Raw genomic sequence first — 15,704 nt, forward strand, 5'->3', positions numbered from 1 at the left:
ATTAAATGTAAGTTTTTTTCACAGATTTAAACGTTTTTGAAGAAAGAAAAAAATCTGCTAAATTATTTGTTTGATTCGTATGAAATTCAAATCAACGCTCTTCTTGTGATTTGTCTTATTCTGCTTTGCTCCAAATGACCGAACAGGTGAAAGGTGCATCCTAAGAATCAGGAGACTAAATATTTCAGCCCGAAAAGCACTTTTTTCTGTCTTCTTCTCCTGTTGCCATCTTTCCTTTGCATCTCTGCTAAGACAACTGAAGTGCATTTATCATTAACAAGGCAGAGAGTTCAATTAAGATACTTACTGGAATCCAAAAAGTAAAACGCAGCAAAATTGGGTGCATGAATATTGGGCTCATTAGCATCCGTCACACGGAGAGGCCTCGTCTTTTTCCTCTTTCATTCCCGGCAATGCATCCATCTCAACCTCCATCCCATCTGGCTCCTCTCCTCGTTTCCTCTCCTTTAGTCCTCCTCGGCCAGGTTGGGATGGAATATTCACGGCCACCTATCGATTACCAGGTATTGATCTCCGACATGGAGCAAGCAGCCAAAGTTGGCTGAGGGAGAAAGTTTCTCTTTCCTGGAGACGGAAAAAAAACACATCCTCTAAATTTGATTCAAATTAAAATCTCTGGGAAAAATAAAGTGAACATAATTGTCACTAACAAAACAGACCCTCACTTGAATGATACTGGTGATACTAATATTTCTATAATTGGCCCATCACTGACGGGACTCGCAGCGAGTTTGTCAATCAATAGTTGGATACTATAACGACCTTATCGGGCCTCTGCTGCGCGTTAATACCCGCTGATCACGCTGATATTGCTTTAGCGACTTGCAGCGCGGTCAATAAAGGGCAGCAGCGCTCGTTCTGTTTCACTCTTTTTCTCCATCGCACTATAATGTTCCTGTAATATTCCTAAAGGGCTGTATCAGTGATATTATTATTATTATTATTATTATTATCATTATTATTATTATTATTATGGCTATAATAGAACCCACGGTAACGGGTTTGTACAAAGAAAAGCACCGGATGGACACAAAAAGAAAATGTATTCTTCCGTCAGCATATTCCTTTTTCTTTTCATCGATGTCGGCGGGTTAGGGGTCAGCCGGCTCTCTAGTCGCCTGCTTTACTTTTTATTCTGTGCACCTGTGGAACACAAACCGTATGCGTGGGCTGGAGTGGGGTCTGCATGTTTAGAGCAGGGGGGGGGCGCTCCGTTAGCATCCATCCAGGCACAAATTTCAAAAAGATAGAATGGGGGGTGGTGGTTAGGTATGTGTGCCGAGCCGTGCCGGGCTAACTCAGGCTATCACCGTAAGTAGGTTTCAAGAGGAGAAGAAGCGGTCCAGGCTTTAATGAGAGCTGCTCCTGCAGGCTCTGACATGGTGGGTGGGGAGGTGGGGCGGGGGTCAATCTCTATGCCGGTTCTTAAAGAAATGAAAGCGAAAGACACGACGAGAGAAGGAGAAGTAGAGGTGGAGTAACCGAACGACGGAATGAGCGAGTGCATACATTATTCATTAATGATGAGTGTCGGTTAGCGAACTAACTGGGGTTGGAACCAGTGAGTTAATGAAAGCGAGTGGAAGAATTAATAAACACATGAGAGACGCTTGAATCCAGAATCCGAACCCTTCATGGGAGGGCCGCTCCTTTGAAGGAACGCTGCAGAATGAATGCACAACATGAGCTCAGCGAGTCGTCTTCCCTCGTGCATCTTTCCTGCAGGGAGCAATGCTTAAAATAAATAAATATATATATATATATATATATATATATATATATATATATATATATAATATTTGGACATTGTTTGTGTGGTAAAGCGGCCATAATACGTACAAGATAAATACAACTCGGTAGGAGATCAAAGGCCAACACGCATCCCCTCATCTCCCCGTCTGTTTTGTCTGCCTTCTACTTTTCCTCAGACTTTCATCCTTGATCTCTGGAGAGAAAGGAAGTCAGAATCCCCCTGTTTCTCTCTCTCTCTCCTCTCTCTTTCTCTCTCTCTCTCTCACTTCTGTGGAGTATTCACTTGACACGAAAGCCTTTTCAGTCAAATGCAAACTCTCTCTCCCTCTCTGTCTCTCTCCGTCGTTCCCCATGGACGGGGGAGGTTGTTGAATTGGATTTGCCTGGTGTGATTTGGCCGGGGCCCCATAAGCCACTTTAGCTAAGTCTGTTACCCACAATGCTCTGTCTCTCTCTCTGATCTGCGCCTTTGACCAAGGTGTGCATCTGTGCGATTGCCTGCACCTGTACGCGTGTGTGTGTGTGTGTGTGTGTGTGTGTGTGTGTGTGTGAGGTTCCCGTGGTGGAGGAGGAGGAGGAGGAGGACGAGGAGGAGGAGGAGGAGGAGGAGGAGGAGGAGAGAGGTCCTAAACAGCAGACGCTAGCAGACAGTGGTTCTACAGTGGATCTAAAGCGAGGGCTTATGGGTTTTTTTGTCGGCTCGGCTCTTTAACACCACTCCGTCCAGACTGCTGGCCTCAGCTCAGCTCCTTCGGACACGTCCCCGCAGAGAAACAGTCACCGGATCGCATTTGTTATCGGAGGGAGAAGATGTTTTCCCCACGTTTTATCTTTTCATTTAATTTAGTAATATATATATATATATATATATATATATACGATTGTTTACTGTCACAGGACCATTGAGGCGATGGGTCAGGTTGCTTTGTTCGCTACGATCATCAAATGGAAACCCATCAGTTATAATTGTGTTTTGGAAGCTCCCTCTCCGAATGGAAACATCAGCACCTGTGTGTCTGAATACATGTCAAAGTTTCGGGACGCTGAACGATAACATAAATAGGCATTGTAATTGTTTTAAATATTGACACCGTTATGAAAGTGGACCCTTTAACTCCATGCAGGGAAAAAAGAGCTTATTCATTATTTTTTGCCAGAATCCCAAGTCCACGCGTTGATATTTTTTAAGACCGGCAGTAAATGAACACATTTGTCGTTTTTCAAGGCCTTTCTGTTTTAAGTCATGTTTAAAAATTCAGGAATATCTAACGGAGAGGTGTGAGTTGTTTCTCTACCAAACGGGAGTGAACAACAACAAAAAGAGACACCAGATGAACCCGCTGGAGAGCGGAGGCCGACGCTCAAAGCAACGGATCCTTCTCTGTTCTGGTGTGACCGGCCGGTCCAGCTCTACTGTGTAGCGTTTCCTTCAGAGGACAGGGGACCTGTGGCTGTCGCTGCTCGCCCCCCTCCACCCCCCTTGCTCTGCGCCGTAACAAAGGAAATCTAAATGCTCTTTTTTTATTTTATGTACACTGCTGTAAAATCCTCCAGGGCCACCGTGGCCCACATAAAAACGGAGAGCTGTCAAATTCACAGAGAGAGGGCACGTGTCTGGTCTGGGGGATGGTTTATTTATGCCGGCTACTCCGAGAGGCCTCTTACCCGAGCTGTAGTTCTTCAGCACTGTGTTGGTTTTCGCTCTCTTTGGTCCGAGCTCTGTCCTGCTGTCTGCTCTTCTGGTTAGTTTACCTCTTTACACAGTGAGGAAAAGTCACGAAAGAACACAGAGAGCCTCGTAACAGACGTATTTATGCAGGTGGTATGAAAAATACCACACGGAAAACAAGCCGGACAAACAAAAAAAAAGAACAATCTGGTGACTGTTTCAACCAAATGAGCGCGGCGACCGCGTCGTGGAGAGATACGGGAACAATAAGCTGCAGCTCTACTCTATCCGGTTCTATTGTTTAAAAAGCCAGCAGAGGAACTTTTATTGCAGAGTTTAAAGCCTAGCCTCCTGCCCACACACACGCACACACACACACACACACACACACACACACACACACACACACACACACACACACAGTGCTCCGTGCTGCTCGATAACAACCTCTTCTCCCACCCAGTATCTTCACCTCGCGGTGACCAGGAGGGGGTTGTGTTGTCTGGGCCACACCAAACTGGGCCTGAGAAAAGGCCCCGGTGCTTGGATTAATTGGGTGTGTGTGTGTGTGTGTGTGTGTGTGTGTGTGTGTGTGTGTGTGTGTGTGTGTGTGTGTGTGTGTGTGTCCATCCATGTGTTTGCGTAAGAGCCTGCATGCAGGGCGTGTGGATCTGTATTTATTTGTGCTTCGTGCAAAGAGTCTGCTGAGGGCGGAGCAGCATTTCTTCATGTGCCTGTGCAACGTGTGGATTGCATACATGCATTATCGGCATGTGTGTATGATCGCGTGTTGGAAAGCATGTGTGCAAGAGGTGCGCATAAGCAGGAATTTGCACCGTGCCCGTGTGCAGTTGTGCGTCTGCACCAGTGTGCAGATGTGTAAAAGAACGAAAATCTATGCATTTATAGTTAGTGCGTGTGTGTGCGTGTGTGTGTGTGTGTGTTGCAGGCACAGGTGGACGATAATTGCACAGTGAGGTCTGTTATGGATCTGTCCGGCATATGCGGTTCATCTGGAAAACCGCAAGCTCATGGCAGCCCATTGTGTGAGTGGTTTTAACCTTCCACCGCTATTGATTAGCCAGCATTGACCACTCTCCACACTCCATTGCTGTGTGTCTGCGTCTGTGTGTGTGTGTGTTGGTTGATGTGTGGATGTGTGGGCTGTTGATATGTTTGTATTTGAATTTGGGGTTCTAACGTGTGTGTGTGTGTGTGTGTGTGTGTGGGTGTGGGTGGATGGACCTAGTGCGCTCGGTGACAGGAACACTCGGCGCAAATGTGTAGGAATGTGAGAAAAGTGAGGACACCTGCGTCTGTGTGTGTGTGTGTGTGTGTGTGTGTGTGTGTGTGTGTGTGTGTGTGTGTGTGTGTGTGTGTGCGTGTGTGTGTGTGTGCGTGTATGGATCAGATTTTAAAAGGGGCCGCGTTGTCGGTGACTCCCGGTGCTAACGTGATTGCGAATGACAAAGCGTCCAGGCGGGTTTGTTAGCTCCATAATGGGGAATCAATAGACACAACACAGATGTCAATACAACATGCTTTATTGTGTTAAGCCGCCTCGCCCCCATCCAGGGCTCTGCACACACACACACACACACACACACACACACACACACACACACACACACACAAACACATGCACACCTGCTTCACCTTCATACATTTGCATACAGTAAGTACTTTAAAGTGGGAAAGTTTTCAGTGTCGTCATGCTTTATTTATTCTTTTCTTGACAATATTCACTCCGGTGTTTCTAGACTGCTTTTCCCAGAGTTCACTTCACATAGAAACCTCCTCGTCATCCTTTTAAAAATAAATCGTGCATTAGAAGTTTGAGCTTACTGCACGTTTAGTGACTTCTTTGGGTTAAGAAGTGAATTCGGCGAGATCGTTATGTTCTGTCTATTCCAAACAAACCGGAGGCATTGAACGTGATGTGCCCCGCAAAAGTAAAAGCCCACATCACGTAATGGAGGCAAATGTAAGCAGCTTAATTAGAGGTTACTATGTATTTTATCCCCCTCTTTACACATAAACTCTCTGTACATTACCCTCTCACACACACACACACACACACACACACACACACACACACACACACACACACACACACACACACACACATGCTAAACCTTTTGTCTTTGTTACACAAAGATGATCAAAGTCATTTCACACCACGGACACTCCCTGCTGTGCGGCTATGAAATAAAGAATAACCGCCCCCATAGCCAAATATGGCCGCCTGAACTCTGCTTCCCCTCCACTGCTGTCCGTGTGTCGATCCAGCCAACCAGCTCAAACTGTCATTGTTACCGTGGAAACATTCATAGGCCATTAGACACACACATATAGGAGGAAAATGAATCTAGGTAAACACTGTCCCCCTCCACAAACACACACACACACACTCGTGCACCTTCCAGTGGACAGTCATCTTTGTCTTGTGCTCTTGATGGTCACAAAGACCATTAGGGGCTAAATTGGCTGTACTCAGGCTATATTTGACTTCCCTGTGTGCCTCGCTCTCTTTGGGTTTGTAATCGGCAATCGTAATGTGTGTGTTGGTGTGTGTTTGTGGCTATTTGTGAGTACGTTTCTGGTATTTCCATGTGTGTAAACATGAGTACCAGTGTACTTACTGAGTACTTATTCCTGGTGTGTGTGCGCGTGTGTGAACATACGCGTTTCCCTGATGGCTCATCTTAGTACTGTGTGTGTGTGTGTGTGTGTGTGTATAGGCCAGTGTCCATTTTACACCCCTACTAAATGATGAATCCTGGGCACAGCAGGGGAGCTTTTTGGTTTAACAGCGATGCGCGGCCGTAATCGAATGCACTCAGTGTGCTCTCCCCCTTTTGTCCGGCACGCTGCCCGTCGATAGGCCTTCTCCTCTGCGCACATAAACGGCATAAAGAAGCCCGTGCCTATTCATTCGTCTCATAGCTGGCATTCCTTCTCTTCGCCCTCCTCTCCATCCCTATGATTCCCCACCTTGGCCCCGACAAGCCACCGGTTGGAAAGAAAAGAGGGCGAGGGCGAGGGAGCCGGACCTGAAGGCTGTGCAGCTGATTGGCGGATGGTCTTGAGGTCAGCGATGCTGCTCGGATCCTAATTAAGCAGAATGATTAGGTGTCACGCTGGAGACAAAGTCAGAGGTGTGTGGATGGGTGCAACACTCGCGGTGTTAGGTCGTGTCACCGACCGGGTAAGCAGAAAAAAAGAGAGCGAATTTAGAGATTTCCCGATCAGGTTTTTTATTGCCACCATTACTGATTGTTGATCGTCAATAAGCCGTATCGGATGATAGGGATACTTTTTGTTGGAGTAGCTGATATACAAGACTGTTCTTCTTTGACCAAAACCCCCAAAAATCATTTGACCGCTCTAAAGTCAGTGTACACTGTTCAAACATTCTAAATTGTATCCTTTTTCTTTGTGATAGTCAACATTACAATAAAAACAAACAATGAATTTGATTGGGAAATAAAAGATGGTATTTTTATTGTTAAAAAAACTTTTCATGAGGAGTTTTTAATGATGACTACATCATTAAAAACTCCTCATGAGCTAGTGTTTAGTGTTAGGAAGTTATTCAGCTCATAATTCATCTCTATGATCTATTTAAGTTGTTTTAAAAACATCTCCTTTAAACATCTTATATATATATATATACATATATATATATATATATATATATATATATATATATATATATATATCTGACCCTGCGTGGTGGTCCATTGTACTGTAGTTGTCCTGAACGCAGCATAAGAAGAACCAAGAATTCACCAAGTTTCACTGTTATGGCTCAAGACAATTAGAATCGCCTTATTCTCTTAATCCCAGATCCAGGATCACAGCCAGTAGATCATCTGTATGTCCAGCGTCCATGAAAATATATATCAGATATTAGATATTCTTTTGAGTGATGTGTCACGTTTCAAGTAGCCAAATTTAAGAAGCACAGTAGTTCTTATCAGGAACATATAGCTTTTTAGGGAACAAAATGCATGCACATGTATATTTAAAACATTTAAAGAACACTATCATGTCCTGCGGGTGTATAGAAGGTCGTACTGTGGCAGGTGTGTGTGTGTGTGTCTGTGTGTGTGTGTGAGCGTGTGTTTGTGTGTGCTTATCTGTTAGCTAATGTCCATCACTGCCTGCTGCTGCCTGCGATACAGAAGTGCTGGTCTTTTGTGCCAACCTGAAGAGCAGTGATCTTGTTCCCCCTGCTTGCATGAATAGAGAAAGCGTGGCTTAGGAAGAGCTTCTGTCCTCCTTCACAGCTCTCTGACATAATGAAGCCGGCGTGTGACCCCCTTCCCAACACACACACACACACACACACACACACAAACCTCCTGTCTGTGGAAGTGTGAGTAAGCTCATCTTGACGCGCGTCCGCAGTCTCAAAGCTGTCGGACTTTATTTTATTATTTTTAAATAAAGATTAAAATGACAAGGCCGCGGATCAGCGTGTGTGTGTGTGTGTGTGTGTGTGTGTGTGTGTGTGTGTGTGTGTGTGTGTGTCTGCGTCTGTGTGCCTGCTTGTGAGTACACTCTCCCCTCCGAGTGTTTGCATGTTTACGTGCGCCGCTGTAATGTAATCTCGCGGCGCCGCAGGGACGTTTTATGCACGGCAACGAAGTTTGTATCGAATAAACCGCACACGGAGAGCCGGCGCGTGTCCTTTGTGTGTGTTCCCCCCCTTTTCTTTTTCTTTTGCATTTGTATGTGCGTGTTCCCAGGTCAATATGAATCCCCGCAGCCAACAATGCGCTCCTTCCCTCGCCGCTGATACATTTAGCTAATAAAGTGGGATGACAAAAGTGTGGTTTGTTAGATTGGTTTCCACCTCTTTTGTCTCCTGTCTCCACCCATCCGTCCCCTTGGCTGGTGGTCAGCGCTGGTTTGTGGTGGTGGGGGGATTTAAACCCTCCCAATTTAATTTAGCGGACAGGGATTATGGTAATGAACGTGGAGGAGAGAGAAAGGGGGTGTATGGAGGAGAGCGGACGATGGATGGGGAGGAGGGGCCTCAGAAACACCACGTCCTTCCTCCCCCCGCCCCCCTCCTTTCCTCAGTCCCATGGAGGAACCAGCGGTGACTGCAGAGGGTTTTTAGTGAAAAACTTAATATCATGCAAGAGGGGTTGGAGGGGAGGGGCTGTGTGTATGCACAGAGACAGAAGTAAAGTGACAACAATAGAGGACGGAGAGAGGAAGGAGGGGTTGGACAGGCGCTGGGGTCCGGCCCTTTTTAATAAATCTGAGTGCTCTGGTTAGTGCTTCAATCTGCTGTACTCAACTAACCCCCCACCCACACACACACACACACACACACACACACACACACACACACACACACACACACACACACACACACACACACACACACACACACACACTTGCACGCTTTCAAATACATACATGCATTTACTCCCCGTGACTCATTTTCACCCACACACATGCTGTCGCCAGACCCGCGAGCTCAAGGGCTTTTAGAAGGTGTTTTTGGCGGACTGCACAGCTGATGCTGCTCCTAATTGATAGCGTCCACCGGACAAAAAAAATAGGACAAACTAAAGTGTTTTTAACATTCAATTGGACTCTTCTTCTTCTTTTTCTTCTTCTTCTTCTTTTTCTTCTTCTTCTTCTTCTTCTTCTTCTTCTTCTTCTTCTTCTTCTTCTTCTTCTTTTGAACTTGTGCTTTGTTGACAGTTTCTTTCTTCAACCGCCTCCGCCGTCAACACTTGGCAGAAAGGAAAGAAGGGGAAAAAGAAGCTCATCCGTAGATGTGCAATTTCCACGAGCATAAAAAAACCAGACTAAGAGCATTGCTAGACAGCGAGCTATTCCGCTCAAGTACTTGGATGGGCTGCATGTGCTGTATGTGCCGCGTCTAATGCACGCAATGAATCCAGTTTGAGTGCCCGGTGAGTTAAAGCAAAAAGAAACGCCACAACACACTCAAATAAAATAAAGAAAAACACAGCTGCTGGCTGTGGACCTTGCATTTCTGGCTCCATTTTGTTGTTCCAAGGTATAATTTTCTCATTCGTCATAAGATAGCCGTCCCAATTCTGATGGTGCGGCGTCAACTCGACACGTCTGCAGCAACTACTGCTCTAATAGCAGTAAAATCTTTCGCCTGTCTGGAACATCACCAGTGAAAACATCAGCTTTCACATAGAAAGAGAAAAGGGCCTCTTTGTTGACCCCAAGCGTTTTGTACCAATGTTGTAACAACCGTCCAGAGTGGAGTCCTCCGTAAGACACGGCGGCGTTGGTTGTTTTTCATGACTCTCTCTGGACTCTTTTACTTCTTTTTTTTTTACAAGCTTAAGAGATCTTAACTTTTCGTTCTACGATATAAAATACGTCAGTAAATACACCAGTTTGAAGCTTCTTCGCATCTTAACAAAGGCGTTCGCTAATAAGTGGCTAAATGAGACGTCAAGGCGTCATCATTCGCCTTTAGCTTCGTCAAAGTCATGTGACCGGCGTCTAGCTTTTTTGCATTCCCAATATGTATAAATATCATGTTTGCCACAGAGCTGATTTTCTGCAACAATCCAAAAGGCATTAAACAATCCCATTGGCTTTTTGTCGAGGGAACCAGTGCAACTTCCTGGTTGGTCTGCACAAATAATAATACAATAATCCATAAAATACGGCTATGGGGGACGTTTCAGTGAGATAGTAAAGGATCACGTTGAATACAAACTTAAAGACGAGGCTGGAGACACGTTTTGTATTTATTGATCATCGATTAATCAAGTCAAGAAGTCTTGATTTCAAAAGTCTGCTGAAGTGTTTGACGTTAAACGTACTCAAGGCTCAATGGTAAAAGTCCAAGTGAAGGTTTTGTAAACCTATCGGATGCTAAATCCCTGCGTGAGAGCATGCAAAATGTTTGGAATAGGGTAGGAAGAAACGACACGTTGCTGATCGAGAATAGTTTTTATTAAAATAGGACTTCTGTGAGAAGGCTTCACACTTGTTTGCAGCCGCTCTTCATCATTCAGAGCGCCTTGGTCGGCCTGTGAAGTTGCATGTTCCCCTCAGACGCACAGAGGCCAGACGCACTCAACAGCAGTTCTGAACACATAATCGTCTTCACACTCCGCGGCTCCAATCTCTCCCGCCATACAGGACGCACGCGTTTACTACATCAGATAAAGGAGCGGAAAACTCTCTCTCCTCAGCTCCCTGCTTATCACCCCCTCCTCTTCTTTTTATCCTCTTTTATTATCCTGTTTTTTTATGGGGTTTTTTCCCTTCAGCAGAGGAGTGCTCAGACCAGAAATGAAATTAATCTGTTGTACTACACCCCTCCCTCCCCCTTCTCTTCCTCCTCCTCCTCTTCCTCCCTGCTCTCCCTCCTCCTCCCGCATCTCAATCTCATTCTCTTTTTGCTCTGCGGGGAGGATTGGACTCGTCACTTTAACCTCTTCATATTGGATATGAATCTGTTAGCCCACCTGCCCCTCTCTCTTACACTCGCTACCTTGATCTGCATAGTTCACACACACACACACACACACACACACCACAAAGGCGCTGTCACACTTATTTACGCTCACGAGACGAGCTGTGGTGAACACAAGCGTGCGCTGACACCGCGCTCACACGCTCTTTATTCCACGCAGGTATCCAAACAAATCTTTCGCCGGATTCCGATCCTCTCTTACACACACACACACACACACACACACACACACACGTTTTGACATCCCTGACAGACCGTCCTCCGGCGGGTTTCTCCCGGTGCTTCAATCAAAGCCATGGATATGAATCTGGGCTGTTTTCTCCGTGCTGGTGGCAGCAGCAGCAATACACCGGCGGTACTTTTTAGCAGCCACACATCTTTCATCAGGCCTGGTATCTGTTCACGGCCCCCACTTCTACGCAGAGACGGGCGCTATTGCCGGATTTTTAGCTTTGGCCTTGCCTGAACCACCCTTCCTTATTAGCGGGGGATACAGAATGAATGGGAGAGAGGCTTCATACTTCATATGAAGAAAAAAAAGGGGGGGGGGCGGCAGGGAGACGTTGTGTGTGTGTGTGTGTGTGGGGGGGGGGGGGGTTAGGAAGAGAGACGTTGGGCAGTGAGCAAGCAAGCTTCTCCTTAATGGTTTCCCCTTGGGGGTTTTAGCAGGAGCTGGTGCAGCCACACAGTCAGAGCAGCGAAATGGGACAGGTGAAGATCCTCTCCCTCCTCTCCCTCCTCCTCCTCCTCCTCCCCCCTCTAAAGAGTGGTATGAATATGGTAAATCCGCTGTCCGCTTGGCGGCATGATTCTCTCCCAGAAAATGTCCCTGTGTCCGCGTCCCTCGGGGGGGTGCAAGCTAAGGAGATTCTGCATTTAGGGCCCAGCACTCACTCCCTTTCTGCTCTCGGGGTAGGAGGGGGGGGCTACCCACAATCCTCCTATCTATCTCAGCAGCACCGCAGCAGTGATAGCACACAACACAGCAGCTTAGCTTCAACATGGTGGCTGGAGCCGCAACGGCTACATCGCTATCTAGATGTTACACACACACACACACACACACAGACACAGACACACACACACACGCACACACACACATGCAAAGCCTCTATCCATGTCAGTGTCTCGCTGACTGAGTGAGATACAGTTAGCTAGTGTTCGCCCGGGGCGGTGAGGGATCACCGATGACCATCGTCATGTTCTGTTACACACACACACACACGCACACACACACACACAGGGCTGTTTTCTGCTAGCAGCTCTGCGGCTCCAGTCTTGCCGGGGTCAGAGAACACAGCCGGATGGCAGCTCACGCAGACGGTCTTGTCAGTCATCCGTTACCGGAGAAGGCAAAGCATTCAGTTTTTTGCTCCTCGCTGGCCTCAGCGGCACAATCGAACCGCACAGCAGCGCTTCAATAACGCTCCTCGACTACGGGTGTGATTATTTGGTTTTATATGTGGTTTTATATGTTTTCTCTAAACTGGCAGGTTTATTATGATCTCTGATAAAGAATAGTAACGTGAGTCATGTAACACACATGTAGGAAGAGTGTAACATTTGAAGTGGCTACGCTCACAATAGCCACACTCCCAGAAGATATAGAGTCATTACATCAAGCTATCTCCATTAAATTGATATATTTCCTCCTTCTGCTCAGTAGGTGATTACGTTTTTTCCACGTGATATATATATATATATATATATATATATATATATATATACAGGCCGTGTAAATCGTAATCACCTCGGCTTGTAAAATCAAACATTTATTAGGGGCCAGGCTGCAACGTGATAGAAATTTGGTGTCTTGCCCAAGGACACATGACCCGTAAGATGGAATCGATCCTGGTGACCTCTCAGCTGAGGAGCAGTTTGTCTAATCAGCTGACACATTCTAGTGGGGCTGTTGGGGACACGTATATATTTCTACTTTATCCAGTTTATCTTGAGGTCTGTGCTACTTTTATTACATATGATACGGGGCTTTATTTGACCACCAACAGCTACATTCTTTGAACCAGACAGTGAGCTCCACAGAGCTGCCAGTAGCCTGTTGGTGATGTTTCCCATTTGAATACAATCAATGCTCACGGAGGGAAGTGCTCATCACTGTGCACAAATGTTAGCTTTTGAATTTAGACGTGATGAAATATTGATGCAAATGTCCTCAGTGTGCTTATTCATGCGAGATGAGGCCAAAGTGTGTGTGTGTGTGTGCGCTTTCAGATGAGATGGACTAAGAGTGTGTGTGTGTGTCCGAATGTTTTTGTCCCTCAGCTGTGGCACATGTGAGCCTAAGTGTGTTTGCATAGCGCATCTGCCTGTGTGTGTATCCATGCATATGTGTGTGTGTGTGTGTGTGTGTGTGTGTGTGTGTGTGTGTGTTACATGTCCAGCCCCCTACTCTCCCCTCCGTCCTCCCTGTGTGTATGGGAGGGTGCAGGGGTCCGAGCGCTCAGCGCCCCGTGTCATCCCGGACCCCCTCCTCATCTCCTTTGTCTGCTCGTCAGTTAGGGAGCGGTCTGCGCGAGACCCCGGGACACCGCATTTGGGGGGCGGGAGTGTTGACCTTTACCCTTAACCGCCTAACCCCACCCCTCCCCTCTCTGGTGGCCCCGGCGATTCATATGCAAGCGACCCCGTCAGCCGCCCCTATTCTTCTCTTTCATACGTCCACGCCCGGCCCGGCTGTTGTGTCACGTCTCAAGTTCAAGTCCCGGGACGGGGCCGGGCCATCCGGGACCAGGCCAGGCCACGCCAGGGCAGACCTGGGGCCCCAGTGTTTGACTGCTCATTCTTTATGGTGGGGGTCAGAGATAGAAGGTGGGCCGGTGTTTTGGGGATGGCTGGGGGTCACACACCGGGGTCAGCTTCACTCTGACGAACGTGTCGGTTTCTACTGGTCATTGAATCCGCTCTTTACGCCGGAATCCTTTCAGAAGTGAGACTTATTTGGTAACTAAACTTGGTCAGTCGACTTTTAGGTACTTTTAAAGATGATGTACACTCAGCTACCAGTTTGTTAGGTACTTCAAGCTAAGAGGAAGGAAGTATATTCTCCCTGTAATGAAAATTATAATGGTCAGAGTTTTAGATTTTACTGTTTTAGGAAGATGGTGCTGCTGGTGTTTCTTCTATTTTGTCCCCCACATTTATATCAATGTATGAACATTTCAATTGTTTTACTTAGTTTACATTTTTGATATTTTCTTATGTTTGAGGATGCTGGGCAGTGACTCACATTACAACCCAGTGCATTATTTCACCTTTAAGGCCTTAAGCCGTTACCTTTTTGTCCATCGTAGCCCCTCACCGAGGGGCCCTGCTTTGGGGGGTTGGTAGTTGCGGTCACGGGGGTCAGGGTCAAGGTGGGAGGGGCCCGGGGTCAGCCAGCCAGACGGACGCACAGACGGTGGACTTGACATTGAGTGGATGAGTGGAATTAACAGGATTGGGCAGCTCGTTTGTGTTAGATTGTATTTGTCAGTGAGGAAGGCTGGAAAGTGATGTTTGTTTGTTTTCACGGGTTTGTTTGTGATGGCAGAGGATTTAAGTGTGTGTGGTTAAATCATTGGTATTTGTTTGTGTTCTAAGGGTCTAGAAAGACTTATGCCTCTTATCCATGTTTCATATGTGGTGCAAGAGGTGATCTTTTGTGAGTTTGGAGCACAAAGTTAATGCTCTCCTGACTTAATTTTTTTTATAAGCGCCCTAGTTTATTGTTTTTATTGGTAGGCAGACGCCTCTTATAATATCTCAGTATGAGAGCACACAAGCATCCTCTTACACACACTGTCCTTCAGTTTGCACGCGTGGCGGTGAATGAATGCAATGAATGAACCAGCTCCTGACAATAACAAAGCTTTCATTAAACTGAAAAAACCCGCCTCCATTGTCCCAGCGCAGCACCGTTAGCCTGCAGAGCACACCCACTCAGTGCCAAATAATAATAATAATAATAGTGATAATAATGAAAAAGAAACCTCACCATTGTGCACCGCACATTCCACACATATTAACCTCAGGAAACATACAAATATGCAGTGTTTTGTGTTGTTGTTAAAAGCTAAGTAACATTCCTCGAGGAGATGCAGAGCCCCTCAAAGTCCAAGGATACGTTAAGAGTGAAACCAATTTGTTTAGGCATCTGACATTTAACCCGCTGCCTGTGTTCGGGCCATTCTGGCTGATAATGGGCCGGAGTTTGTTCAGAAAGCATCCCGACTGACAGTTGATGGAGCCGGCCTGAAGGTTATCCAGCAAATGGAGAACGACTTCTGCCCTCCAATAGCCAAAGCAGCCAGCTGGTAATGGTTGTACTCTGATGTATGTCGTCTAACCTGCGTTTGAACGCTCACACATATGGCGGGATTATTACGAATCATCGCTCGTTAACTTTGATCATTTTCACGTCAGAAGACTACAGTTTGCTGGCCCCAGACGAGCCACTATAACAGCGCTCAGACCATCGCGCTGAACCACGGATCCTATTAGAACGTGTGATTAGTTTGATCGGTTGAGGACGCTGTCGTTTTCTGCCAATCAATAAATGATGTGTTGATTGTTTGACATTTAACTGAGGTGAAGCTATTTTCTGGGATGCGCCCTGAAACTGTGTGTGTGTGTAAATACATATCAATATATATCAGAATACATGGGCATGTTTGTGTGTGTATGTTTGTGTAGAGACACACCGTGTGTGTCTGTTGTGTTTCTCCCTGGCCCTGACCCACATACCACGCTGCTATAATGAGTTCA

General features: G+C 46.4%; 1 protein-coding gene across 1 annotated transcript in view; it reads left to right on the top strand.

Annotated features, from left to right (window-relative positions):
• The window catches only part of pou2f2a (POU class 2 homeobox 2a), a gene marked incomplete at both ends in the record, with an annotated part of 58,446 nt that overhangs the window by 372 nt on the left and 42,370 nt on the right, over positions 1–15,704 (top strand). The gene's annotated exons all lie outside the window — the stretch shown is intronic.

Source organism: Taurulus bubalis (genome assembly GCF_910589615.1).
Source record: "Taurulus bubalis genome assembly, chromosome: 16".
Classification (NCBI taxonomy): Eukaryota; Metazoa; Chordata; class Actinopteri; order Perciformes; family Cottidae; genus Taurulus; species Taurulus bubalis.